The sequence below is a fragment of the Strix uralensis genome, chromosome 3 (assembly GCF_047716275.1).
Source record: "Strix uralensis isolate ZFMK-TIS-50842 chromosome 3, bStrUra1, whole genome shotgun sequence".
NCBI lineage: Eukaryota > Metazoa > Chordata > Aves > Strigiformes > Strigidae > Strix > Strix uralensis.
Window position 1 is genome coordinate 58,655,709 of NC_133974.1, and position 21,770 is coordinate 58,677,478.

Consider the following 21,770-nt stretch of genomic DNA (forward strand, 5'->3'; position numbering starts at 1 on the left):
GAAGGATTTGCACTTCAAGCCTGTACAGTTTCTGTAGTGAAGAATAAGAACATAAGCAAATACAACATGTAATACTCTATTTTCTGAGAAAGGTCTGTCTGGATTAAGTGCCTAGGAGTACCTAAGAGCCTGAGCAGAAGGAGAGCATTCTTTGAGAGGTAAGACCAAAACCCATACTCTGACTTTAGCATCTGGTGTTGGCTCTCCCCAATGTATTCAATGTGTGGGTGTGAATCCCAGTTTTTAGGTGCCCCCTTCTCCCCATTCATTGGTTTCTGTAGCCAAGCACTGATTCTGGGCTTTGTGAAGGAGCTCATGTTACTCAGCTGGCTGGGTTCCTGAAAGCAGGGGGTGTTACAGCACTGTGTGCCTTGAATAAGTCCCTTTCAAAAACTACAAAATTTTGCCTCTTCCACCAGCAAGGGGTTACAATCTACGTGCTTCAGCCACTTTTCCCACAGAAAGGGGAACTCTTGAGAGCTCAGAAGCAAACCATTTCTAACTTTCCATAGACAGTGATGAACAATAAGCTCTTACCACACAAGAATGACACCTTTATGTTATGGTCTAGTAAACAGCTCTATGAAAATACCATCTCAATACATAATGTTGGTCGAAAAAGCAGATCAAATGTTAGGAATTGTAAGGAAAGGAATGGAGAGCAGGGGTGGTGAAGCCACTTCAAAAATCTGTGCCATCAATTCCCTCTTGAATGTTGTGGATAGTTCTGATTTTCTGTCTCAGAAAGGCTCTGTAGTACTGGAGAAAGGCAAAAACCCCCAAAAGTTATGGGCTGGTTTTTGTACAAGGAACAACTAAGTTGGCTGAGATTCTTCTGGATGGAAAAACTGGAAAGAATCTACAGGTACCTATAAAACAATAGGATCACAGTATAATTCAGCTTGGAAGAGACCTCAGGAGACCAGCAAGTCCAACCTCCTGCTTAAAGCAGGGTCCATTATGAGGCCAGACCAGGATGCAGACAAGGTCATGGGTGACTGGAGAGAGTTGACAAGCTGCAGATGTTAGATGTTCTTTGTTACCTTCATTTTAAGAAATGAGCATCATCAGATGGTACTAGTAAGAGCCTGGCTCTTTATATGACACGGTGATTCTTTGTACAATATCTGGGTAATCTGTGGAACTCCTTGCTGTGGGGAATTCTGGGTGCTAAAAGTTTAGTTGTGTTCAGGGAAAATGGATAAGACTGTGGAAGAGAAATGAACCAAGGATTACTAAATATGTAAAAACCACATCAAAGTTCAGAATTCCTTGGGCTGCACATAGTTGGAGATGAGGTGAATGCTGAGCGGAAATATCACATATGCTGTCCGCATTGTAACTGCTCTAGGCTCTCATTTTTGGCCTCTGTTAAGGACAGGATATGGGGTTAGATGGACTTCTGGTGAGACATAATTAAGTCAAGTGTATATTCTACCCTGCCTTCCCCCCTTTTTTATAACCTTTATTTCATTTTACTGCTCCTGGCACTCGTGTGGTCCCTTCTGCCCGAATACTGAGCTGGGAACACTTGGGCAGAAGAAGGGAGGAAGTTCTGGGTATGATTCTTTTCTTTGTGGTAGTCCTTTTATAGCTACCCATATGGGCTTTTTATTATCAAGAGAGCATTGTTTTCACAAAACATGTGAAAACAGTATCAAAGACCAAAAATCCAATCTGAAAATTATATTGAAAGTTGGGATTTATTACTAACTCTGACAGAGAGCTTTGGGGGTAATTATAAGTGAGCTTTGCAAAGTGGAAAATTGTGGGTATGCGTAAGACACTTTCACTGATTAACTGATATTTAGGATTCTAAAACGTGGATCACTAAATCCTTTTAAATACTTGATTTCTGTTTAGCTCGTAATAGTAGTTGCATACATGACAGATTTGTTTTGCATGTTGTCACTCAGGCAGGCTGTACCTCCAAATGCTCAGTAAAACTGGGTAGTTATTGGTGGCTGAATATTAATGTTTTTCCTCTAGGTAAAAAGCTGGGGAAAAAGAGATGATACACATTTAAACTGGGAGCTGAACATATGTGGACAGTCAGCATTGTTGCACAAGACAGAAGATGCTTTTGGGTTGAGGATGTTTACAGGAAGCGAGAGTGGTAGTGTTGTAGGGGACAAGGCAGGTCTTTCAACTGTGACTTTTTTATTTTTGTAACAAAGGAAGGCTTCATAAGCTAAAACAAACTCGTTACTGTGAACATGAAAGCAAACCAGAAAGAACATGAAGGCAGCATGCTTGTAGCTACTATTGCTATCCAAAACATCTTCCAAACAGCTGTTCTTGTGAGTTGTAAGGACAATATCCCCAATCAGATTTGCTGCAGCCATGTAAGGTGGAAGTAACAGAGACCAGAGCATGTACAGTCTGGTGATGAAAGGGACAGGATTTACCACTCCCATTTCCTTTAAGCATGAACTTCATCAGTATCTTACAGGCAATCTTATCTGAACATCATGGTTGGTTCACCTTTCTGTTTAGATATCCAGACAGTGCTTAAATTTCGCCACCTAGTTCTGGACTACATCTATTCAACCAGCAGGTTGCAGTGTCAAGAATTTGTAAGTCAGGAACTTCCAGTGCTAAGGATGCCTCTGAAAACAGTATTTTGACTTCGTGTAATTACATGGTCACATGCTCTATGCAGTGCATAAGATTGTTAATAATGAGTTTAAGAAACAGTTAACTCAGTACCAGCAATGAGTATCAGTGAGCAGTAAACCACAAAAAGAAAGCTTTAAAAGTTTTTGCATCCAAACTAAAACCATAAAAACCACTCATTCAGTGCTTGAGTTTTCCACCAGTTTTTCAGAATAGGGTCCTGACACTTCACATAGTGCTTGGGAGGATATTAAAAAGCAGGCTCAAGCTTTTAATAGGAGTATCTTCTGCTTTCAGGAGGGCTAGTAAATCATGTAGCTGCTTTCATTCAGTTTTTTATCAAAGAATTAAGCTGTTTGTAAATGCTAGAGTCCCCTGAGCCCAGGACCAGCCCAGATGCTGGAGGAATGTGCTTGTAAACAGTACAATTTTGTACCAGTTCAGCTCATGTTCTGTAGCAGCAGCAGAATGGGGTATTTTTCCTAAGAGCTTGTTATTTTACAAGAGTTTGCATATCTTCGCTACTTGTAAAAAGGCCATCAAAAACGCTTTCCAGCAATTTACTGTGTACACAGCAGGGACTGGAAGTGATAGTTCTAGCTCCTCATCTGCTGTCTGGATGGGCTTAACCTGCCAGGTGAGAAAGGACTTGATGGCTGGAGATCAAGTTCAGTAGCTTAGAGGCATGTCTATATAGACATAGACATTATTCAGTGTGGTCCCAGCTGTTAGCCTGTTATCTGAAGACAGAATAACTAATTTTCTTGCCAGATTCTTTTATGATGCTCATCAATAAAAAAATCATTGAATGCCTTTCAAATGGTAATTTATTTATTCTCACAAACACACTTTTAAGGTGAAGAGATACTGTTATCTCTTCTTTTTTTTTCCCCAGCTGAGAGCTATTCCACTGAAAGATTACTGCTAAAAGTGTCTGCTAATTTGTGGTGCCCACTGTGACAGGCCATGGTCTGATTTTCAGTCATCTTTTATATGTTTAGAGTTCAGCTGCCATTTATTTTTGATCAGGAAAATCCAAGATTTCTAAAGTCTTGATCCTGAACCCCCAAGCCAGGAGCCTGAATTCTAGCATAGTCTAAATTTAGAGCTCCTCATTAGATGATCTTTGAATGCACGTAATGCCACATGGGCTGCCGTCTCTTTGAAACAAATGGTAAGAAGCAGTAAACTGAACTCCCCTTTCACCCCCAGCAACTCTGCCGTGTGGCATCTTAGTGAAAACTGCAAGGATGCTTAATGGAGTTAAATATCTGCCACCCAAACACTGCCACTGGAGCTAGCGGAGTAACTGCCTGCAGTAGGTTGTCATCCTTCCTGTGAACCCGCACTAGAAAGAGAGTGGGCACTTTGCCAGTGTTTTGCAGATATTTGCTTTAAGCAAGGCGTGATTAGTTGTGGGGATCTTGGCTTTCATACGGGCGCTTTGATCTAATTGGAACAGACTTTTCTGCCCATTCTTCCTGCCCTTTTCCTTCTGAGCAGCCTTTGCTCCAGTCCTACTGCTTCCACAGTTCCTCATCCCACTCCTGTTGACATGGCCTTACTTTGTACTAGTCTTCACTGATATGTTTGTTTTTGTCTCAATGTCCTGATGTCATGCTCCAAAATCAGTCACCGTGGGTGAATGGGTAAGTTCATTTTAGACTCGTTAGCAGATCTCAGCCTTTTGTGGTCTCACTGTCCAAATGCTCTTCATAATCTGGCATCTAATCAGCTTCAGATCTCCCAGCTTCAGACCTCCTCTTAACCAGTGTTCCCATTGCTCTTCATACCACTCTTGAAGGCAGCACTAGAGAGTGAGTCTTGATCTATTCACATATCAAGTGAGTCCTCTAGCCATCAGGCTATTAAGGAAATGGTCCTTGTAGTTTTTCAGACTGGAACTGGTCTGCTTGGTATATCATCTCAGTGCTCATGAGGCTGGGCAGGAGATGTTGGGAGCTTCTGGGGATGTAGTGGAATGACATGACATGATCTGGGAAAAGAAGATTTTTTGTACCTGAAGTTTTCTTCTACTTCAACAAAGTAGCCATTTTTAGAATAGAAGCCAATGAAAATGCTCATAGTTGACACTTTTCTGTCAGTTCTGTCAACAGAGAAAAACATCCAATTACAATTATTGCATCTCAAGAGAAAGAAAATAGGAGATTCTTCCTGTCTGTGCAGATTGCCTCTTTCATGAGCTTTTGCTAAATGCTATCCACTTTTCTGTTTTATTTCTTTTTATCAGGAAACTGAATCTATCTGTATTAAAGGTAGTGACTAAATTGCCCTGATTAAGCTGAAAAACTAATACTATGCTAAGGTGAGTGGCACCAGTATGAGAAAAGAAGGGCTTGTAGCACAAACTTGGTGTAGGGAATTGATTCTTGTCACTGTGATTGACTTCCAGTTGTCTCTGGTAGGCCACAGTTCAACAACTATATGGTTATGACCATTCCTCAGCTTCAAAATATATAATATTTTTGGAAGTGATTTTTCTCAGTCCAGATATAAATATTTCTTTTTGTTTCAGTATCTTAAGGTCATGAAGGGAATAAATAGTATTCTTTCTTGTAAGGTCACTCAGAAATAAAACTAATTTGTTCTAAATTGTAATGTCAGAGACAGAAGACATGTTTTAAGATCATAGTTCACCTTCCTGCTAAGGCAAGATTATCTCATACATTATATTTTCTAGTACTTCACACAGTTTGATTTAAAGTCTTGAAGGCAGGTCTGGCACATTCTTTGGAAACCTTCTTGCTCTTCAGATTTCCTCTCGACATTAATCCTAATTTTTCTATTTCAAAATGTCACCTCCTATAAAACCCTTTGCTATTTTACCACGTGCTGTTGGGTCCGATGCAGGAATTGGTGTGTGACTCTCAGTAAGCGAAAGAAAGGAAACGTTTGATGGAGTATCTGTCTGCAACAGCAGTGATCTGGAATAAGTACCTGGAGATGTTCTTCCTGTCTTTTTTGCCACTGGAGATGGTGAGATGTGAAAATCAGTGGGAACCTCTTTATTTGGAGCTTAAATTTACTTTTTTTGATACTGTGCAAATCGCTTGTTATTGATTCATTTTATATACACATCTTTCAGGTTTACCTCATAAGGATACACTCGATAATTTTTTGAATTGTTTTCTGAAATCAGTCTAATCTTTGTTTTTTGTGATGCTCATAAATCATCTTTGATCTTACTAGGCTGTGCACAGCTGGCTTTGTGTTATTGTCTTTGGTACATACTGCCTTTGCACATAGTACCTGTGATATCAGCTAAGCCTTCAGTGGCTGTTCCCAAAACAATACAGTGTAATTTTTTAAAATTTTTGTTTATATTCCTTAGCAAGTGTTCAACTCCTGTGACAGTTATTTTTATGAATCCAATTTGACTTTCATTATAAGCAAAATCTTGACTTTGGTTGTAAGTGATTGCCGTGCAGGAAAAACACTGCTGTGATGTTTCACTAATGTTGAAAAACAAATGTGGGAAACTTCTCTAGGGGGAAGTGCCATGAAAATGTGAAATTATATAGCTGGTGATGGTTTCTCTCATCTCATGTTTCATAACTATAAGAAAATTAAGACAATTCAATTCTCTCATGTTTTAATAGGCATAGCTATGTTTAAATCAGTACTACTCTGGTGGTTGAAAGTAGTTCAGGATCTGAAAGTTTAGATTTCTAACACATAAAAAATTATTTTTCTTAAGAAAAAATTAAGTACAAACTCTTTCTAAAACATCATATTCCAACTTGGATAATATATTTTTTTCAAAAAAACCCTGTCCAATACTCCAGGCAAAATGAATTTCTCCAGTAATTTCCTGCATATTTTGCAAAGATCAGAGTAAGGTCTTAAAAAACGTTACTAATTTCTTATGTGGAATAGGAAAATAGTGCTTTTAATCTTTTCGAGTGTCTTCTGTAATAAAAAGGATCAAACACTAATGTTTTGTCTATATGTAATGAATATCCAAACATGGATGTGGGCTGAAATCTGAGGTGGCTGCACATATCAGCCTGGTGGTGGAAATTTGGGTGAATATTCAATCCAAAAAGTGAATATAACTCTAGCGCCTGATACTGAGAAAGTGTCATGTCAGCATCTCACCCAGAACAGTTCTGGCTATGTCAGGGTGCTTTTTGGTTCTCGTGAATTACATTTTATGTTGCCCATCACAGTATAGGCTTGGGTTCTGACTATAATATCGGTATTCAGCCCCCTTATTTTATGGGACTGACTCCAGTACCACACAATGGCATTGGAAAATGCAATCTTTAATCAGTGATTAAAGATTGTATTTTCACATGTATTTGTTAATTCCTTTCTCTTTTAAGTTGGTTCTTAAGAATCTGTTATATCTGTTAGAATCATGTTGGGGAGGACTTTCTGTCTAAGAAGAACTGGATTTCAACCTTTTGCATTTCCCCCACTGAAAACATTTTCTGAAAGGAGAAGGTGGTTCTGCTGTGATTCAGGAGAGGACCTCCCTAAAGCTATGTTTAAACCGCAGTTGTTATTAATTCTTACCTGATATTGCTCTGAATGTGCTTTATTATCCACAAAATCTTCTGATTTTGTTGGGAAGTACCTTCATTCAGTGCTAATCTGTTAGACTGAAAGTATCATTTAGAGCACTGCATCTTCTGGCTGAAAGCCACCGTGCTAAGTATGAAGGATCCAGGATAAATCATCAAGTACTGGTAGTCCTCCAGTGTTCTTCTTGCAGTCTTTGCAAGGTACAGCCAGTCCTCTGAGCTCTGCAATGGATCCTTCAGACCCTTACACAAAAAACCCATAGAGTATACTTCAGACACCAGTGAGTGCATATAGAAACAGGGGATACATTCAGTAATTCAAGTGCAGTAGTTAAAAACATCCTTTGCAGTAGGGATTTTCAACCTGCAGGACAGTCTATGGTGAATACGTAGCTTCGTTTTGGGAGGAAGATGGAAAAGATTTTGAAGGGTAGTGCTTAACAGAGGAGAAAATAGGACAGAAAGGATGTTAGAAGACAGGATAGTTATGAAAGGATAGGGAAGGGTGTAAGGCAGAGTGGAGACCTAAAAGCTGCCCTTCAGATTAGATTTTGAAATGTTTCAAAGAGGACAATTACATTTCCTATTTTATGGCTGTTTCCAATTTTATTGAGTAAAATGTCATCTCTAAAACAATTTTTTAAAAGCTATACTGCCATACCATTACAAAATAAGGATTAACATTTTTGAAGTCATAGCTGACATACACCTGCAATAATTAGCCTATATCATATCACCAGATATTATCAGTCCCCTCTAGTTTTAGTTGGTAAGCATACCACCATTATGTGGTGACTTTGACAGGCACTAAATGTACCTTAGGACTGTGTTCCTTCTCAAATCCTTACTCCACTTTACAGAAGAATTATATGGGTTAGCTGCATACCTTCAGCAACATATTTCCATTGTGGGGGGATTCAGTTAAATAGTTATGACTGATGAGCGATTATGTATCAGTGAGGAACTGGTTGAGCCCCTTAACCACTTATTTCCCCATACTTTATCTTTCGGGGTTTTAGAGATGCAGAATTGCAAGCAAGGTTTGACATATGTTTCGGACATTAGCTGACCTCCATTGGGTCATGCTTTTCAAAGTGTTTCGTTAGGAATATTGAGCGATTGATTTTCTTTGGAAAACCTGAGAGCATCTTCATACTATTGCTGTCAGTATGATCCAATTCTGTTCTCCACAGAAATTCAGCAGGGGTGCAATTTAATGAGACCAGTGAAAGGAATCTGACTGCTCTATTTATAGCACACTAATTGATCAGGGTAGCCATGATAGGAGGAAACTTCAGAGAAAATCAATGCAGTATCAAATGAAAGTAGCACTCAAGCCTTTAAAGAGAGCTTCATGGAAAGCCAATTAAGAATGAATCCATTTGACGATCTATGGGAACAGGTTGGACCATGTGTGTTCCTGCTTTAAGTTGTAGGAATGAAATCAAACTGAGCAGCATCTTACTTGCAAGGTGAGCCTTACTATATATTTTCTTCTTCATCCTGTTGATACTCTGTCCCATTAAATCTTCCTGATGAATTGTTTTATTTTCATATATGACTAAACCTCTTTGTTTAAGAGCTCCCCTTTGACAACCTTATGCTGTTTTGTAATGAGCTCTGATGTCCTTCCCTGAGGATGGCAGCCACACTGTAGCAGGACTGTGCAGCTGTGTGTCCAGGACTCAGGCACAGTCTCAGGTCTCAGGGCTTTCACTTAAATGCAGGGAGAAGATAGTCCGTCTACATCCATTCTCATTCCTGTCATCCAAGTACTTGTAATCACAGTAGATAAACAAAGCCATAGCTATTTGTACTTAGAGTTTCTTAGAGCTGTGTAACACATCTTTGCTTCCTCCTCTAACTGCATTTTTTGCTCATGGTATCCGCTAAGTCCTGAACAACCCCCCCATGCTCCTTCCTCGAGAATTTTCGTTTTGTGGCAGATATTCTCCTTTACTGAGTATATGTCTATACCATGGGGCTGAGCGCCTTTTAGTCATGCCTCTTGCTGAGCAAGCAACAAACTACCATAAAGGCATTTTAGCAGTAACTTGCCTCAGAAAGAGCCAAAAGGGGAATGCATGTAAACTTTGGTGACTTCAGATGTGCTTTTTGTTCTTGAGTTTGTACATACACAAAAGTTTTACCTCTTCTAAGAAAGATGGCAAACACAGAGAGGGGGAGAATCACTACTTGTGCCTTACATGCAAAACTGTCCAAGCTAGTAACATATGTCTCATTTCCTTCAATGCTTAAATGTGCTTGCAATTAAATGGATAAAAATCTTGCTTCATTTTATGGCATTTGGGATACAGTGCTTAGGTTCATTTTCTGAGGAAGAATGCACATATTTTTTTTCAGTAGGATAATCAGAGGCATGGCATCATGAAGTAGCTGCATTAATAATTCTGTTTTACTAGTGCTGAATGGGAAAGGAGTAAATAATCTGTACCTTCCATGAACAGTTAATTTCTGTGGGCTAAACTTATATAACACCAATAGCTAAGCATATTAATGGTGCTACATTTTCTGTTCATTCAGTTTTGAGCATATGTAGTGGCATGGAGTTGTGGTTTAATTAGCTAGGTGAATAATGTCAGAAATATTGTCAATTATCAATATGGTCTTCATCTTTCTTTAAGCCCCAACTGGGAATCCAGTTCCCAATGACATCAGCAGTTGCCGTGGTGAACTTTCATAAGCTAGTCTTTAATCTTTCATTAAATCACAAACTAGGAAAGCAGACATGAGGACTGAAATGAAAAACCCATGCATTTCCAGCACTGTTGTCTTCTCTGAAAAAAAACGGAAATGCATGCCTCTGTTTTTGGAAAAAAAGATAATTTGCTTCATTGGTGAGCACTCAGCCACATATATTGTCTAAGCAACACCATGAAAGAAGAATTTGTGCGATGTAAACAGATGTGAGATGTGTGTGGCTTGAGAGAGGTCAAAATCAAATACGACACTAGGGCCTGAGTATGATGAATGGCTCAGCTCTGTTATGCACACTGTTTGAGAATGGTGGTGAGGGTGGCAAGTTTAGAAGCTCTTCTAGCTGCACTGGGCTTTAGCTGGACAGTTTTTAGAGCAACAGACTGCAATTTTAAGTTATTGTACAGGAGGGGGCTGGAGAAGAGAAGTCTTCATGTGAGCTACCAGCACAGAGTTGATGTTTGAACTCACACTCAGGCTGACATGGGGAAAAGAGAAAGGGACTGAAGGCAGAGTCCTTTGGGGCCCATGTGAAGCAGGGCGGATTAGGAGGAGGGTCTTTTGAGAAAGAGTTCCCAAGTTGGGAGGGCAAATGGAAACCTGGTTGTGACTGACAAGCCTCTGAGTGCACTGAGCTGAGGTTGGAAGAGTGGAAGTATCTGTGTCACTATTAAGGGACATAAAGGTGCCATTGAAAACTTTCATTGTGGAGCAACCCCCAGAATAGCAGTTTGGGTCAAAAGAAAGAAGATTCTTCTTCCCCATGAAACTTAATGTGCTTATGCCATTACAACATTGTGGCTCTAAGAATACCATCACTGAGCTGTTACTGGCACAGGTCTTCTCAGCAGATCATTTCTGCCCAGGTCTTGGTCTGCCAATGCAAAGCTCTGTCCCCTGTTTCCTAGTCCTAAATCAGTCCTGGCCTCTGACTTGGACCAGATGTTGAGGTAGCGCTTCCCTGTGTTTGTTCACTCTGTGTTGTGGCTACTATTTGGGAAAAGAAGCACAATTGCAATTTCATGTTTGTTTTCCTACACTAGAAATGGGAAAGCCCTAATTTGAAACTTTGGAAATGGAAAAGATTTTGAAGAGGCAGTAGGGAACAGAGCTACAACTGATTTGTTTTATTTTGCAAATACAGTAATTGAAAGAAAATAGAAAAGTAGAATCTGGAGGATTTTTTTTGTTTTTTTACAGATTTTAAAGTTGGGATTGATTTTCTTTAGAGTCATGAAGTCTTGCTCACAAAGCTTTTATGCTTTCCCTGAGGCTTTTCCTTCCTGGAAAGGTTTTTGACAATTTTAATTTAGTCAGAAATAGTACCCTAAGCTGTAATTTATGTTACCAAGCATTATTTCCCAAGGCTCTGCCTTCTCACACGTAAGAGCACACTGGTGAAACTGCAGAACAGAATTATCTTTGACCAGGTCACAAAAAGAGAAGTTGTCCCTGAGAGCACTCTGTTGTGCTTTCCTATCAGCACCAAGTTCACACTTATGTCCTTGAAAAATACCATTTGCATGGATGACAGACTATCACAGGGCTGGGACATAGGTTATTGCTGTGAGATGGGAGCCTTTTGGCGTTCTTCTGAGTCACTGGCACCATCTGTCCCTCTTCCTGAGGTAAGGCCGGATGGAGCGAGTGGGGTCCTGGCATGCCATTCGGCTTTTTATTTGGCATTCCTGAGCTTGATTTCACAGGCTGATGGGGAGGTTGGTTTAGGATAACTTGTTTTATTCCACATTCTGCAGGAACCCTGGGCATAATCTGCTTTGTTTCATGTATTGCAGGAGACATGTTTTGCTGCAAAGCAGACAGTTTCAAAATGGTTGTTTTTGCTATTAGTGCATCACATTGGGCTATGTGTTGCTTGCTTCTCACCCCTCCTTGTTCGGAAGCTTGATTTTCTTTTGAACACACAATAAAAACTAAAAAGGGGGTTCAGTCAGATTCAGCCAGGATTCACATAGACCACAATTCTGGTCACCCAAATACTGTCAACCTGGTTTCCTTCTCTGCTTCTGGTGGAAGATGTGTTCCTGTCCTTTCTCTCTTGGGTTTGATCCTTTCAATATGGAGTGAAGTTTACATCTCTGGACTGATCAAACCCAAATTGATCAAAAAAGCCCAACCCTTCAACTGAATAATATTTAGGCAACAAAAAGCGTGACAGTAAACTAGTAAAGAAGTAGTAACTAGTAAAGGGGTCAGGTTCCCCACAACATTGTGTGTGGGAAGAGATGGTAAGTGTTGGTCTTGCAGGGGAAGCCATGGTGTTAGAGGAGAACAGGACTTTACAGATAATCCCAAGGATGTGAGTTTACTAGCTGAGTGCTTTGTGGAGATCACTGCAACGCTACAGAAAATAAAAAGAGAATTTGAGCTGTTAGTGAGCTTTCAGCCAAGTAGTCTGACGAGTGAAGCTTGGCTGTGGAAGACAGAATGAATGGAGGGATATGAGTTTCAGCACAGGGATAACAGCTAAATGCATGTAGGTAAAGGGAGCTCTCCAGGGATGATGTTAAGTGGGAAGAGAGCAGGGAATAAGGGCTGAAGTCGTTGGGATGGTGAAAGGTGACCTGCAGCATTGAAACCTGGGGAGGCCAGTTTGCATGGAACAGGGAGGCTGGGGCAAAGGCAGAAAATATGAGTAATGAAGCAATGAGGGCATACCATTTCTGAGCATTAACAGTAAAACAGAGGTGGGATGAACAGTGAGTTATTTTACAGTGAAAGGTATTGTAATATGTTTATATGCTAAAGAAAAGGAGAAGGAGGGGTGAAAACAGGAGCTGTCACTGCAAGAAAATGACATCAGGAGTACAATTAGAGGAGTTGGTGCTGAAAAGTCAAATCTCTGGGTTGTTTCCCAGGTAACAGGTGAATGTGTCGGGAGCAGGTGAGGTCCAGGCTATGGAGTGGGAACTTGGGGATAGAGGTTCATGTTTGTGGGTACCATTTATTTTGCCTTCATTTTCAGAGTGCTAAAATAGATCTCATTTCCCTTAGTATTACATAACAGTGAGTCAAACCCAGCTTTTAAATATCATTAATTAGTTTTAACAATCACATTTCTAGTTAACACATTTAAGGTAATGAATGCTGCTCTCCATCCTTGCAGAAAAGGGTCAAGAGGTTACCTGCAGTGAGCATGCAGGTGCCCTTCACCAAAACTGATCCAAACCTCTGCCACCTTTTTCCATCGTCTTGAGTTAGACAGGGTGCTCTAGTGCAGGAGGTCCGAACTTTCCTATCCGTAATGCTGGTGTCCTTCTGTGTCTTTACACTTTCTCTTCCCCTATGCCCATCTGCAGGCTCCTGTGAGCTCTGGTGCAGTCTCCTGCACTCCTGAAGCCCTGCAGCTTTGGAGAGCTGGTGGTGGTCTCCTGTCCATGGAGCTCACCAGAGCTGGTGTCAATTTGATGCAGATTTAAACAAACCTAGGCCTGCTAGGTTGGACAGAGAGTTACTTTCTTGAATTTCAAAATTTTGGCATCTGGTTTGATTCTTGCTTGAGGCATTATTTCAGATCCCCCATCTGAAGAAAAAATATCTTCTTTACTTGACTGGGAGCCATGTCCAGGGCAATGCAGCATGATCTTCACTGGGAATACTTTTCATCTGCAGCAGTGGTAGATGCACTTACTTGTGTGCATGCTTTGATAGTAAATAGTGTCTGTAATTTTTACTGCTTTGTGTAGTACTGAAAAACACACCTCAGAATGATAGATATGGATCAGGGAAGAATCATATTTTATGTGGACTGTATAAAACTATATAGAGCCTGCTAATCATGCCACAATGCTTTTATTTTGTAAACTTCATGCTCTAGTGAAAAGCACAGTGCAAGCTTTTTTGCATTGATGCTGGGTTATATTAATCTGTCACCACTTGTTTAACAATAACACTTTAGAAAAGATAATTTCATTTTTTGTGAACACATCTGCATCTGTATTTACTTTTGTGTCAAAAAACACAATGAGGGAGAGCTTTATTCAAAAAAATAAAATACTTGTAAATTGATTTTTTTCTGTGAAATACAAAACCATGAAAAGGTCCTGATCACACTATTTATTTGCTACAAGTTCAGCTTCTCTGTTAACCTAGCTCTTGTTCCCATTGGGGCTGTGCTGTTCACCCTGCTGATGATAGGGAATAAATTGTTTTATTATTATGCCTATGAAGCCTCTTATAAAGAAGACGTATTCAGTAGCTACTCAATAGTGAGAACTGTTTTGAGACAGGTACATTGTTTTGAAAAAGGAGAATCTCACAGCCCAGATGAGTTACTTACTCTTTAAGACCATCAGAAATAACTGTTGGTGTCAACTTACAACCCTACATGTGGATTATTATTTACTTTGGATTGATTAATTGTGTAATCAGACTGGGCCTGGTTTTCGTCTGATGCAGAGTCCAGCTCCTCAGAAGCAGTTAGTTATGCTGCTGTAGCTGAGGTTCTCCAAAACCCCTGCGTGCTCTCACCAGATCTGCTGGTCAGTAAGCACTGATGTCCCTCACTTGTGGCTGATGTTCAGAGCTGGGCTCTTTTGGCTCCCTCACTTTCCCAAAGTACCAATTTTGTTATTTTTATTTGTTATATTTTGTTATTTTAAGGTTGAAACTTTTGAGTTACCTGCTGAGTTAATGGGAATATGGACAGAACTTACTTACTTAACACTTACCTTAAATATGAGTGACAGTACATTCTCAGTGCTGTAGGAAAGGAACTGGGATGCTGAAGATCTGATGGGTAAGAAAGTAATAATTATAAATATTTTGCTCAGAGAATTGTTTATATCTTGCAGCCATTTCGAGTCTGCATTTCAGACTACAGAATGTGGAAAACAGAAGTTTCAAAAACAGACTATATGAACAGAAGCATTTGTGTGATACTAATTTTTGTAAAAAAAAGCTATGCAGTAGAGGTCACTACAGTGGATGGAAACAGCTCCCAGGACTCCTTAATATGAATTTATACAATAGACCTCATAGTGCTTGAGTAGCCACTCTATTTAATTAATGGTATTTAAAAGATTTAATCTGTGTAATCAATAGAATTTAAAAGATCTATAGTTTACTTTTGAAAGTGAATATGTCTGCTTTGTATGAGGCATAATAATTTAAAATTACTTCAGATTTTCATGGGCTTCTTGCTGTTTTATAATGGTCAGCTGCCAGTGGAGAATGTCTCTAAGAGAGTGTAACTATGTCTGTATTAATAAACTAGACATGCCCAGGGCTGCTCCCTACTGCTGGAATGGCTATGTCCTGGCTATTAATGTTTTTTTAACCTAACCAGATAGCTACATCCAAAGAGCATTTTGGGAATGGTGCCTGATTTCTGTTTACCTTCCAAATTGTTTGGGGGAGAACTAGGTGGCTTTGACTTGCTCTAACGGTTTCACAGTATAGATAATTGAGTATTTCTCCCACGAATGCTTCTGGGTGCTGTTAAATGTGCAGTATAGATGCTGCTTGGGTTTTATAAAACATTATTTTGTGTATCTTGGTATTTCTATGGTACATTTTAGTAGGACAAGGCCTGTCTCTGTAGTCAGAGATTGTGGAATACACCTAATGTAGTCAAACTAGTGCAAGTCCACCGTGAGTTCAAGTGTGTGAGCTGTACGTGAAGAACATTCCTTTGGACATCTTTGCACTCACCCTGGCAGGCAGGGGGAGCAGGACTGGAATGTCACAGAGTTTAGCTCAGCAGACCCACTTGCTATTTAACTTTTGTGGATCGTCTGAGTGTTAAATGTTTGTAGCGATGACATGATCACATCTTGCATCGAATAAATTGTCATGTCTGGTGTTTTTCAACGCTTGGTGACACTTTGAGGCAGCTGAATGCTGCAGTAGAAATGCTGGAGTCAGCTGAAAATATAGAGAGAATTTAGATAGACAGAATGAGATTACTCGAGTTGTTATTTGACCAAGACACTGGGGTTAATGCTTCTACTTCTTTAATGGCACCATGGGACTTTATACAACTAGAAGTGGTCAAGACTTCAGTTGCTTTTTTTCTGCTGAAAGCTGGCAGCTCCAGCGAGCACACCAATCCTGTGCAATTGTGCTGGAGCTTTGGGGCCGAGTTGAGTCCAAAGGAGAGGAACCAGTTACTGAAGTGCCAACAACCGTTGTTCAGCACTGTGGCTTCCACCTGGAGATTAACCTGCACGGCCTTGCTTCACAGGTGAGGCCTGTCACAGAACTGGGCAATGAAGTTTCCAGCAGCGTCATGGCTCAAAATAACAAAGCAATCTGTTTGGATACTGAGGGTGTCTTGGGACAGACAGACAGTGCTTGTCTGTGACTTATTTCATCACATAACTCTCCACATCAGATCTGCATGAAGTTCAGTTTCTGATCCTGGCATAAGCTTGCATTTTGTATGATCATGGCAAATAACAGAGTGGAATCTGTTATAGCTCCAAGGTGCTGCATTCATATGCACAAAAACAAGGGCACTGTAGTTCTTTTAAAACTTTAAACAGAAACATTATAACCTTTGACACTGCAGCCCTTCTAAGAAGGGTTGCAACTTTTTCATCAAGATGGAATTAAACTGTTTATGTAAAGTGTCTCCCTTCTAGAGATTTTTCCTTTCCGGAGACAAGTATCAAATGGGTCAAGGCAGAAATGTTTCAGTTTGGGAAGGCTGCCAATATTGAGTGGAGCATTCAGACACCTCACGTCCCCATTTACCTCTAGGCTGTATCTGTTCCTGTCTCCTGGAGAGACTGCTGTGCACTGTAGGAAAAATATTTCAACCAAATAACGTTGTCTTTGTAAGGAAATGGAAGCTTAGAGCACTCAGACTACAGCTCTTAGGGCAGTACTAATAGCTAGCAAGCATTTTGAGATTTCCCCTCCTTTTTTTTTTTTTTTACAGCTTCCTTTCTCCCCTCCATCCTGTATTTCAGTGAACTCAAATTCTAAGGTTGCCTTTGCCTTTTGTATACTGGCAGATTTAGCTACTGCATTCTTATCGCAAAACACTTAAATATTCATGCTGCTTTTAATTTTAGTGCTGAAAGGCTGTAGTGGATATGATGATGCAGGAATTTGGGTTCAGAAAATGGAAGACTTTTTAGTGCTTTGGCTATGTGTGAAGATTTATCAGCCGGGCTTCAAAATGAGTAAAGCTGACTGGAGTAGTGCTTTAAATTATCTATTTCAGTAAATACACCGCCAGGATCTTTAAATGGCTAAGCATACAGCTGGTATCTGATATCTAGAATGTGGCTCAAAATGTTGTTCATTCAGGATGAGAACAGGTATTATAGTTCTATAGTACTACAATGTACGCATATATACACATCAGCAGATTTCTTTGCCTGAATTGCCAAAAAGAAGGGTAACAATGCAACATATTAAAAATGGTTTTATGGTTATTCCAAGTGGGATTTACTACATTTAAGATAATTTAAATGAATTATCTGTGCATTTCTTATTTCCCTGTGTGCTGGCAGTAAGCAGGCTGTCTCTCCATTGCCAGCATTTGGCTGATTAATTGGCCCCTTGCTTGATCTGTTTTCCTTTTTTTTTTCTGTGTAGCTTATTCTAGTGCTTTCCCTTTTTAATATGGTAACATCAAATTTGCTCAAGGTCTGTGAACTAATGTGGATTAAAAGTCAAGCAGAAGCAGATCTAATACATAATTGATCTACCAGTAGGACACAAAGAACTGATTCTGGTTCCTAGATAGGAAATGCCTTCCTTTTTTTGTCCTGTGCTGATAGTCTGAGCTCTAAAATCTGTTTTAAATTAAAGTGAACAGGCTACTGGAAACAGACAAATTATCCATGGTAATAAATTATTTAAGAGATTAATTTGATGTTTGAGGCGTAATGATTTTTATGCACAGACACAGAAACACACACTCTATTTGACACATTTGTTTTAGATTTTGATGCAGTTCTGTTCATTGACAGTTGAAAATACCTTATGTCTAGCAAATGTTGTACACTTTGGGTCAGTATTTGTCTCTTGCTGTGACCCCGCACCTGTTAGTACTTAACAGAAGATTTTGCTTGCTTAAACTATTTTTTGTAGAGGTGCAAGAGCTTTGTAACATGCCCTCCAGATACCCCCAACAACTGCATCCCTTTGCAAATGGACAGGTTGGAAAAGGCCATGTCTACTTACATTAACATTGGCTGTGATTTTGCTTCAGCTTGTCATACGTTGCTTTTCTTAGTTGCTGAGGAATGACTCTTGACTGTTCAGTTAAGCGGAGGTAAAAGCTGGTTTAAGGTTTAATGTTTAATAATATTCTCACTGAAGTGAGGAGTTCTGTATTTTCAGGCTCCTTTTGAGGTACACATGGCAGTCACAGCAGGGGCGTTTGCAGCTGTAGCGTGAATGACAAGTGGATGATGGTTGCATGGTTGTGTGACTAATAGCATCTATGTGCTGGGTGGCATGGCACGGTGCAGTGCATGGCGCTAATGGATGGGAAGCAAGCGACAGCCAACAGGGTGTCTCTCCCTTCCATTAAGTCCATTCAGGCATACCATATGTCATCGTCCCTGTACTGAGGATTTAATTCTTCTGTTAGCATCAACCACTAACGTTGGAGTGACAGTAATATAATAAAGAAAATTTAAGCCATGCTGTAGAAGAGGGCTGCAAATCAGATGGTGGCCAAGTCAGAAAAGTAGAAAGGAAGAAGAGGGAAGTAGGATCTTTTTGTGAACATTCTTAAGCTGTCTGTAAAAAATATGTCCAATACACTGCATTGGACTTAAGATGCTACAATTTGAATAACGTTTTAACAGTAGAGCAGTAAACATTTTGCAAAGTATAGTTAAAAACATTTAAAGATGTTACATATGGAACAACAATATCTTTTGTTAAACAATGCTATACTTGGAAAAAGACATACTTTCAGATGCAACCTGTCATTAGGTTGGGAAGAGCTAAGAGTGTAGCAGTAAACAGACAGTCTCAAATTGAGATTGAACTTCTGTCCTAGAGGTTTTGTGAATGGAGTTATTCGTAAGTGTTGCAGGCTTTCCCTGGTCTGTGAGCTGCCTGCGTTGCCCTCTGCGACATTTCCGAAAAGCTGGGCTCACAGGTGGGTGTTGAGCCAGAACTGGGGGAGCAACTCATTCCCAGCCTTTAGAAACTGAGCCTGTTCAGTGCTGTGCAGACAGCTTGGCAGTGGCTACATTTCGTAAATCCTGGTTCAGAGAGTGTGATGCATGAAGCTTCATGGTTTTCAAGTAAGGTAAGCCTTCATTTAGGTGGAGTAAGCCATGCACGTTTTTGGCAGTCATTTATGATGAAAAGATGAGTGAACTGAATCAAGCCAAGCAGCTTGAGTACATTACGTAGGGTAAATACTAAAATCTACCTGCAAATCAGTTTTTTATTTAGTTTGAGAAGTCTGTCATCACATTGGTCGCTTTGGCTGATGATGAACTTCAAAAATAGCACAGCTTTGGGAAGTGAAGTGTTTTTGGAAAATACCAGCTAAAAAGACCTCATGTAACCTCAGTGATTTTATGTTTTTCATCAATGGCTGACTTGTTCAGAACTGTGCACTCTTACATGGTTTCCTTATGTTCAGAAGGACCCTCCTGTGTTTCAGTTTGCACCCATTGCCTCTGGTCCACTCACTGGGCACCACTGAAAAGAGCCTGGCTCTGGCTTCTTGTAGCCTCTCTTCACATATTTATATACTGATAAGATCCTCCTGAGTTTTCTCTCCTCCATGCTGCGCATTCCCAGTTCTCTCAGCCTCTGCTCATATGAGAGATGCTCCAATCCCTTAGTCATCTTCCTGGCCCTTTGCTGGATTCACTCCAGTATGTCCCTGTCTGCTTTGTACTGGGGACCCCAGCACTGGACCTGGCGCTCTAGATGGTTTCAGAGTTCAATTCTTTTTCTCTGTGGGTATCCATGTAATGTGGACAGGGGCTACTGTTATTTTCTCTTGCTGGGGAGAGATTCACATGAGTTCCACTTCTATCTTAGCAAGAAGAGATCTGCTTTTCTGATTTTGATCTTCCAACTCCTTGGATATGGATTTTCAAGAGTTCTAAAAGTGTGATTTTAGGATAGACTCTTACCATCACACTTCTTCATTACTGGCACATCCTGATAGCACAATAAGCATATTTGCTTTGTCCTAGATATACATGATAACGCAAATAATTGTTTGCCCAGTTGTTGTGAATCTCTGTTTTTTACTGGTAGGGTTTCCTCTGTATCAGGTGACACAGAGACAGCTATGCTTATATGGCTTTAAAAAGACAGGGGATTGATGTCTGAAGTTAGAATTCAACAACAGTGATTTACGATCCTCCAGAGTAATAACTGGAATGACAGTTCTCCCTCAAACAATATTGAAATTCCCTGGGCTCCCAGGGGCATTTTATGTGTGTGTACCACCAGCAGTCATTCAGGAGTGCAGAGGAAGAGGGAAGCTGAGGTGGAGTAGTTACCTCATAGGAAACTATCTTTTCGAGCACCTTTGTAAAGATAAAGTGTAGCTGAGCAGTTCAGACTGAGGCTTTCTTGAAGCTGAAAGGCTGAAATAAATCTCTATTCTGCACTATGACAAAGACATTTGAACGCTTTTTGAGACTGGAAATAGTTTTGTACTGCTGGGAACTGACCTCTTGAAAATTTGTATGCTGCATAGTTCATGATACCTCTACTTTTAATAAAATATAATACTTATTAATGGATCTCAAGTAGGTTATTCAATTTCCCCAGTAATTTAAAGCTTCATTATGCTGCATTCTAGATCTCAGTGGCTGTCCTCAGCTGATTTTCTTAAATCACTATCCTTCCAATTTTACAGTTCACTTCAATTCTCAGGACTCTTATTTGCATCGAGTGACAGATTAAAATTGGATGGCTAAAACGATTACTGCTCTTAGTGCCTACTGCAGTGATGGAGATTGATCCCTCATAGTATGAGGAAACATATGGCTCATGAAATAACTCTTGAATCTCTACAGTTATCACTCTATTGTATTATTGTAAATTGAAACAGATAAAGTGTTAATCCAATTTTGATGCATCCTATTTGAAACTGAGAGTTGCATTTTTGGAGAAGCTTTGGATCATAAAATTGCAGGCAACAGTTTAGAAGTTCTTTATTTCCAGGGAAAAGAAAAGTGAATATTCTGATTGGACAATTGTTATCTTTTAACTAAGTAACTTGTTGGCACTGCAAAGCTATGCAATGTTTTCTGAAAGCTGCCACAACAAGGAAACTTGCATTTTTTCCTCTAAACAGTATCTCTGTTCACCCTATGCATCTGCAGACCTGTGTGCCCCATTGCCTGGTCAGGTATACTGATATACCCCTAAGGACAGTCAGTTCAGATGTAGCTTCTTGCCAATTTTGGCTGAAGCCAATCCAGAATTAAAAATCCATAGGTTCGCTCTGGTTCTTCTGGGAAATTATCACTTGAGAAGATATGCAGAAATTATATGGAAGGCATAAATTTGATATTTATTTACCCTATTTGAGTCTACGTCTGGAAAATCAGTCTTGACATGTGACTGTTAAACATGGGTCTTCCATGTAGGAATACTTTACATTTCTCTTTCCCTGCCTTTCTGTGCAAGTTCTGAAGAGGGGCTAGAAAAGGAACATGATTAATAGGTTTTTCTCTTGTTCATCATAGTTATTTCTCTATATCCTTCCCTGAATTAATTTTAATTTAATCTCTTCTGCCTTCCTCTGCTCCTCACTTTTATCTTATTTCTATGGTTTCTGCCTTGTCATTGTTTCTTTCAATCCTTGTTTTAATATTATCCTAAGGTTTCCTTTCCTATGAAGGAAAGGTGGAATAACATGAGGTCACATTTTGGTTGAATACCAGAACAAATAGGTGTAGGTCCCCTAAGGCAATT

The 21,770-nt window shown here is 39.9% G+C and overlaps 1 protein-coding gene across 1 annotated transcript in view; it reads left to right on the forward strand.

The window, feature by feature from the left end:
* The window catches only part of CLVS2 (clavesin 2), a 60,611-nt gene that overhangs the window by 15,237 nt on the left and 23,604 nt on the right, over window positions 1–21,770 (forward strand). The window lies entirely within an intron of this gene.